Source organism: Crocuta crocuta, unplaced genomic scaffold, assembly GCF_008692635.1.
Source record: "Crocuta crocuta isolate KB4526 unplaced genomic scaffold, BGI_CrCroc_1.0 scaffold11, whole genome shotgun sequence".
In the NCBI taxonomy this organism is placed as follows: Eukaryota; Metazoa; Chordata; class Mammalia; order Carnivora; family Hyaenidae; genus Crocuta; species Crocuta crocuta.
The window spans coordinates 1,147,323-1,154,699 of NW_027528624.1; the positions used below are offsets into that span (position 1 = coordinate 1,147,323).

The 7,377-nt window shown below is 46.0% G+C and overlaps 1 pseudogene; it reads right to left on the reverse strand.

Moving 5' to 3' along the window:
* The window catches only part of LOC144224200 (glyceraldehyde-3-phosphate dehydrogenase pseudogene), a 37,551-nt pseudogene that overhangs the window by 367 nt on the left and 29,807 nt on the right, over nucleotides 1-7,377 (reverse strand).

The following is a 7,377-nucleotide window of genomic DNA, read 5'->3' on the forward strand; positions in this document are numbered from 1 at the left end:
CGGGGAGGACGGAGGTGGGGGGTGCCAGGTCCCGCGGCGCCTGCCCAGCCGACCGTCCCCGACGGGCCCTGCTCCTAGGGGGGCCGAGGTGCCAAGTTTCTGGGAAAGCCGACACGTTGCGTCCCAAATGGATCGTATTTACCAAAACCAGTTAAGGAAGAAAAGAGTCCTTTCTTGGCCACAATGGGCTGCCGGCAGCCGCCGCAAAGGTATGGAGTAAGATTGCACAGCGTGGTTTGTCTTTAAGGAACCGCGAAACTTAATAGCGATGACTTTCTGCGCCCCTCCTTTCTTCTTAAAATCTGANGGGGGAGAGGGGGAGAGGAGACTGCTTGGTTCTGAAAACAATCCCGTTCATGAGGGTGTTTTTCCGCATTGCCTCTGTGGTGGCCCATCTAAGAGGCTGCCTGGTGACCCTTGAAATCTTCCAGGCAGCCTCGGTCGTGATAAGGCTCGTATTCTACGTGGCGAAGGTCTTGAGGTTCTCTTCTGTGTTGTTCCCTCCTTCTGCCTCCTGTTTCTCAAATGCTGCGGCCGTAATTATTCTAATGGATAGCACCTGGCCATCTCCAGCGGTTTAAGCTGGGGTGGCTCTAGAAGTTTTTGTCTTACAGGTGCAGACCACATGCTATACATATTTCAGACCTAGGCTCTAAATGAAAAATGTCCATTGCTGGGCTTATAATTTGAGCATGAACTGTTAAAATCTGTCCATTTAAAGATATTTGCTGATGTTCTTTATTCTTTAAGCTTTTTACGTCCTGAAAAGGAACTATCAGACAACGTTGGTACAGTTCTAAAAGCAGATTTCTGTCGGATTTTACCTGCTTGACTCATAAGATCAGACTTGATGCTTTAGGGTATCAGAGAGTTTTGTGTTTGGTAAATGTAAAAAAATATGGCGAGGTGTAATTGAAGAAGAGTATATTTTTCGTGGCAAAACAAGTCCCTAGTGATCTCAGAATCAGGTTTTCACACCTTCACACGTCCTACCATATAAGGTGTTTCGTAGTCTGGCTCCTGCTGCTTTTTCAGTCTTGTCCAGGGGCTGTTCCCTGAGTCTCCCCCTCCCTCTCCTCTTTACACACATGCACTGCACACTGCCAGACACATCACACTAATTCCAAGTTGTCATTTCTAGGCCAGTATCTGGAATGAATGAACCTTCCGCGTACACTGTTCTTACTCCAATTTCCATCTGCTGTTTACGCATACATCCTTCATGTGTCAGTCAAATACCTTCTCCAGGAGCCTTTTCTTCCCCATTATCTCTAGGCACTTAAGCTCGCTCTTTTATAGTATGCAGTGCCTCTACTAGAACATGATTTTTTTTTTTTTTAAACACATCTAGCGGTGCTACTTTGTACAGTTGTGCAAGTTGTTCACTGCACAAAGTTATCCTGTCCAGTGGGTGAGTAGAGGCCGAAGTTTTGCACTCCACTTCCCAAACCCCTGGTGCACCATTCGTCTCCACTGGGCCAGAGTAGTAGTATCTTTTGGAATTCACCCAAAAACACCATGGGGGCTAGTGATGACCCTGCAGCCTGTTCCCACTGCTGTAATCAGCACCCATCACAGACACCCAGAGAGCAGGAGCTCAGTTAAGATTGCTTGAATGAGTGAGAAAAGAAAGGATCACTTCCATAGAAGTCTAGAAAGTTGTGAAGCAAGAAAGCATTGTGAAGGGGAAAGATTTCTCCTGCAAGTCAGCACATAGGAATGTGCTTCAGTTTGCTCTCTCTTCTGTCTGGCTGGCTGTTCAGGGCGATTCTTAGACAGATGTCTTCTCCTTGATTACAGGGAAGAATCTAGGACTGTGAATTTGTAGGTGGGCATCAGGGATGTGTGCCAGCATGTAGTGGGCCTCCTTCGCGACTTTGGAAGGCACTAAGGTTTATAGGTCTAATCATGATTTGCCTAGAGAAGGTGCAAAGGTCTTGAAAGTCAGGCCAAAAAGAGCTTTGCTTACGTTGACATGTGTTAATAAATTGAACAGAAGTGCCGTTTCGTGTAAGAACTTAAGACATTCTAAAATCACAAAAGTTTATAAAATTGTGGTATCAGATCTACTTGTAAGTGTCAGAAGAACTTGGCGGTTGGAATCCTGGAATCGCTAGAATTCATAGCACAGAATGGTAATATGTTGAAAGTTAATATGGACCAGTCTTCCCATTTTATGGGTCAGGAAACCCAGGGCCAGGGACTTGCCTAAGGTCACACAGCTTACGTGGGAGCATAGCTATGATGAGCTCTCGGACTCTCTGGCTTTTAGTTCACTGCTCTTCATTCAGGTGTCTGTTCAGGCGCCCACATTCTGTATCTTCTGCCATTGGCTTCAGTTGGAAAACCTTGTATGGTATAATTCTAATTTCTCAGGGAAAGGGAAGTTTCTCAGCACCAAACACAGTGCCTGGTGTCAAATGGGCAGGTGGTAAATAATTGCTGAATGAAGGAGTGAATGAACAAGCCAGCTGACAGTTTGCTTAAAGCAGTGATTTGATACGGCACTAACCAAAGTCCTCGGAGGCCATGGTAGTGGAATTTGGCCCGTGTGTTTGTAGTTCAGAAGTGCAGTAAGGTTGGGTAAACCTCATGGAAGAGATGGGTAGGAATTGTTGTCTGTAAACCATGCCAGAACTCCTGACAAAAAGGCATCAGAGAAAAACTCACGATTCGGAATCAGTAGGTCTTTGCACAAATTAGCCTCGATTGTGCAGGCCTTAAACCTCACTGGCCTCTGTTTCTTAAGGTAACCTCATCGGTCTCAGAGTTATCAGAGGGTCCAGTGAGCACCCGTGTGTGATAGTACTTTGCACACTTTGGGAAGCTGAATGGCAACCCGATGAAAGTCCGAATCTGTGGCAGGAAGTGCCTCTCAGGCGCTGGGCTAGGCTCTGGGTAACCGTCCCACTTAATCCTCTGAAAAGAGCGCCAAGACTTTTAGTGGCATGAGGAAGACACACGCCTGAACGACTGGCCCTCTGCACTGAACAGGCATTTAGTGAGCCCCTACGTCGTATTAAGTACCTTAAGTCTTCAAAGTTAAAACTTCAAGTAGAGAAGAAAAGCAAGTGACCTTGTGACAGAAGAGCAGATCACTTTTGGGGCAGAGATTTGCATTTTAGAGCGAGCCCCTCTTAGGCTGGTGGTGAGTAGATTTAGGAAGGCAGGGCTGGTGTGGAAAGATGAGCAGATGTGATAGGGCTGCTGATGAAAAGGCACCGGCATGGAGGGCTGGGGACCCTTGAGGACATGGTTTCCTGGAATAGAGGCGGTGGAGAGGGCTCGTGAGGGAGATAGTGTGGAGGGCAGGGAGGGTTGTGTCCAGTGAAGGATGTCCACCGATCTCCGCGACAGGGAACAAGGTTGGAGACCTGTGGCGGCCCCTCACCCAAGTTCACATCCTAACAAAGTCACACCGCTCTGTCTGCTTTCATCTTCTTCTTTCATCCTGCCGACTGTTGGCGTGTCTGTAGCTGTACGTGAGTCGAAGATTTCAATGACAACCTAGAATTTGGAAGTTTTTAATTTTTATGACTGAGCTCAGAATTTTAAGGAAGAACAAGAAGTTCCCAGTCAGAAGCCCTCCCACAGATCAGGGCCAGCACATACAGGCTGATGCCCTGCGAAGGTTCCCTGCCAGGGGCATGTGTCAGTGCCTTTCCTGACTTGGATTCTGTCTGCCCTGGGATCCAGTGCGATTCCAGGCATTCCATCCAGCTGGAAGCTGGGCTGCTTTGTTTCCATATATGAGGTTTCTAGATTGAATAACAGAATCTGGACGCAGCTTTCATTGTGTTTTTCATGGTGTTGGGTTACAAGGTTTCTTTTAAATTCTTGGTTAGATTTCTGATTGGGTCTCTTGGACATAGTTCTTCAGGAGTTCGCATTACTGATTCCTTTGCATTGCAGACAGGATGCAAAACTGGAGTTTTGAAGGTTCTCTTGTCATTAGTAGTCTGGGAAATGGCATAGTAAATAAGCTTGCAAATTTCCCCCTATACTGGTAAAAGGTAAGGATTCTCATTGCCTTTAAAATGTATTGATGGGGTTTAGTGCAATATTATTTTAAAATTCAAAGTGGTCTAGTTTTTTAAAAAAAATTCTGGTGTAGTGAATGCACAGTGTTAGTTTCAGGTGTACATTACAGTGATTCAACAATTCTGTCCTTTACTCAGTGCTTATGTGCCTCAATGTAAGTGTTCTGTTAATCCCCTTACCCTGTTCACCGGTGCTCCCACCCACCTCCCCTCTTGTTTTTTTATTTTTTATTTTTTTTAAATATTTTTATTTCTAGGTGAGAGAGAGAGACAGCGTGAGCAGGGGAGGGTCAGAGAGAGAGGGAGTCACAGACTGAAACAGGCTCCAGGCTCCAAGCTGGCAGTCAGCACAGAGCCCGACGCGGGGCTCGAACCCACGAACCGCAAGATCATGACCTAAGTGAAAGTCGGACGCTTAACTGATTAAGCCACCCAGGCACCCCCCACCTCCCCTCTTGTAACCATCTGTTTTGAAAGTGTGTGTGTGTGTGTGTGTGTGTGTATGTGTGTATGTGTGTGTTTTGTCTAGTAAAGAGGTTTCTATGGCTCAAGATTTTCATCTCTAAAAGGAGGGTGACAGCAGTGCATTCCTTAGGGAAGATCGCTTTGAGAATTGAGAAATTATGAATTAATTTGCATAATGTGCTTAGAACCTTGCCTGCCACAACGCAGAAGTTCCAGAAGTGTTCATTCCTCCCTCCTCGCATGTGTGATGTGGCGTTCGCAGATCCTGTAAAATAAGGATGTTCCACGGGATGGAGCTGTGGGACGGTGTGGCAGAGCACGGGCTCCGCTCCTTTGGTTTTCCATTCCCGTTGTGTGCTGTCCCCTTTGATGGTTTTGCCCTGATTGGCACATGCCTTGTGGCGGTCACCCGTTGAGACTCCGCGGAGCCTGCCTCCTGAGTGTCCCGCCTCTCTCGGGTTTCCAGTGCATGTGGTCTGTCCCGGTCATTGCATTCGTGGTGTGATATCTAGCTGTGGATTTCACCATTGCGTAGGGAGTGCTTGGCTTCTTTTTTTTCTGTACGCCTTCCAGGTTCAGCATGGTGCTCCGTGGGCCACTCTTCAGCGCTGGTTGAGAGAGTGTGTGACGTGTTCTTTGAAATTGTTTTTGAAGGTGATACGATTCTAGAGTTGAGTGACCCTTTGCCAAATATTTGGCTATTTTAAATGGACTTTATCCTGGTGCCTGGGTGGCTCAGTTGGTTAAACGTCTGACTTCGGTCATGACTCAGGTCACAATCTCATAGTTTGTGGGTTCCAAGCCCGTGTAGGGCTCGGGCTCTGTGCTGCCAGCCTGGAGCCTGCTTTGGATTCAGTGTTTCCCTTTCTCTCTGCCCCTCCCCTGCTGGCACTGTCTCTCTCTCTCTCTCTCTCTCAAAAATAAATAAATATTAAAAGTAAATAAATATATGGAATTAATAATAAAATGCTAAAAATACATGTTGGGGTAGTAGCGATGCCGTCGCATTGAGTATTAATGGATCTAGATTTTGGTCTGGAATGTACCTTCTACTCATTTGGTAATTCACCTGAACATAGGAAGGCCTTAGATTTCTCAGGAAGAAAAGAAAAATTATTTTCAAGTGGTTCCCAATGTGTTCTAGTAGCTGATGCACCAAGTCCTCATCAATTTCCTCTTTGGGCCTCACACTGGGGTGAGAGAATAGTCGTATTCACCCTTCCCACTCTGGATAACCATAGCGCTGGTTTAAAATGGACAGTTTTGTACTCTCAGAAGAGGGGATTTGTACACAGGAACGAAACCGAGGAAGAGCACATCTGGAATACATTCGGATGAATTAAGTTATCGTTTGTGTTGGTGGCATTTGAAACGTCTGAGATTAATACTTACTGTACGAAGACATGAAACCTTGATGAATGTTTGCCAAATCAAAAGCCGAAATATTTTCCCATTTAACTGTTCTATTTTGAACTTTGCCTCTGGAAAAACATAATCACTCCAAAACCATACTTCTCTGTGATAACTCTCCCTTCACAGCTGTCTGCTGAACTTCTTGTTGAGAAATGCACAGTGTGTCATTGTGGGCAGATAACTTCATTTTACATAAGACTCACATCAGAAACACCTCTGATTGGATCCATTCATCACATACACATCCAGTGCCTGCCGGCAGCTCGCTTCTTTTCATTTTCTGCCGGGTCAGAATTGTGGTGGTTTATCTGGAGAGCATTTACCTCTCCTGGGTCATCTCACATGTCCTCCTTCTGAAGCTCTCCCTGACCCTTTCCTACCCGTTGACTTTCTCTAGGAAAGTATACTCTGTCCTCCTTTAGGATTCAGATGTGCTAAATGGTGGCGTTGCCCACATTGAGGTTGTATGTGCGTCTGTCAATCCTCTCTCAGTTGGCTTCCTTAGTAACTGTTTTTAATTTTTTTTAATGTTTATTTTTGAGAGAGAGAGAGAGAAACAGAGTGCGGGCAGGGGAGGGTGGAGAGAGAGGGAGACACCGAATCCAAAGCAGGATCCAGGCTCCGAGCTGTCAGCACAGAGGCTGACACGGGGCTTGAACCTATGAACCATGAGATCGTGACCTGAGCTGAAGTCAGACACTTAACCGNTCATTCCATACTTGTTTGTGATGCTTTGGGACCAAATGACTATTATCAGCCCCTTTTTCTTCTAATGGGTAACGAAGAATGAACTATTTGAAAGATACTTGTATGTGTTTGATGGAATTGTTCTTGCTCTGCGCCCAGTCGGAGGTAATGACCCAGGCAGTCAACATGCTGTATTGAAAAAAGACTGGAGTTTATCGTTTTGGATAGATTCAAGAGCCTGGGTTCTGGGTAGTTTTGCCAAAAATAAGTGTGTGGTCTTGAACACAACATGACCACCTCTCAGAGTTTCCATTTCTGAATTTGCAACTTTGGTGGTGGTGGTGGAGGGGGGGAGTCACAGTGGACCAAGTGACGTAGGGGTCCTTTGAGCTATAAAACTCCAGGATTCTGTGTAGTATTGAGTATAAGAAAACAGAAGGCAGAACTTTATGAGAATTTAAAAGCAGCATGTTTGTTCCCTGCAATTACGCTCCCCGGTGTTTGAGCATTACTAGAGGGCCAGTAGCCATCACCCAACACTCGTGAGCAGGGCAGGGCTGGGGAACGTGTTGAGTCCTGGTAAATCCAAAATGAATAATTAGATATAGAGAGGAGGCAAATATCTGTGATCTTGGAGGCTGTGGATAATATGAATTTCAGGGCCTCTGGAACCAGGTGTCGGAGAATTCAGTGTTGAACTAGAAGAAGGGCTGAGGGAGAAACAGATAAGATCAGTGTCTCGGTGGAGGCGATGATGAAGGTGGAGTTCTGG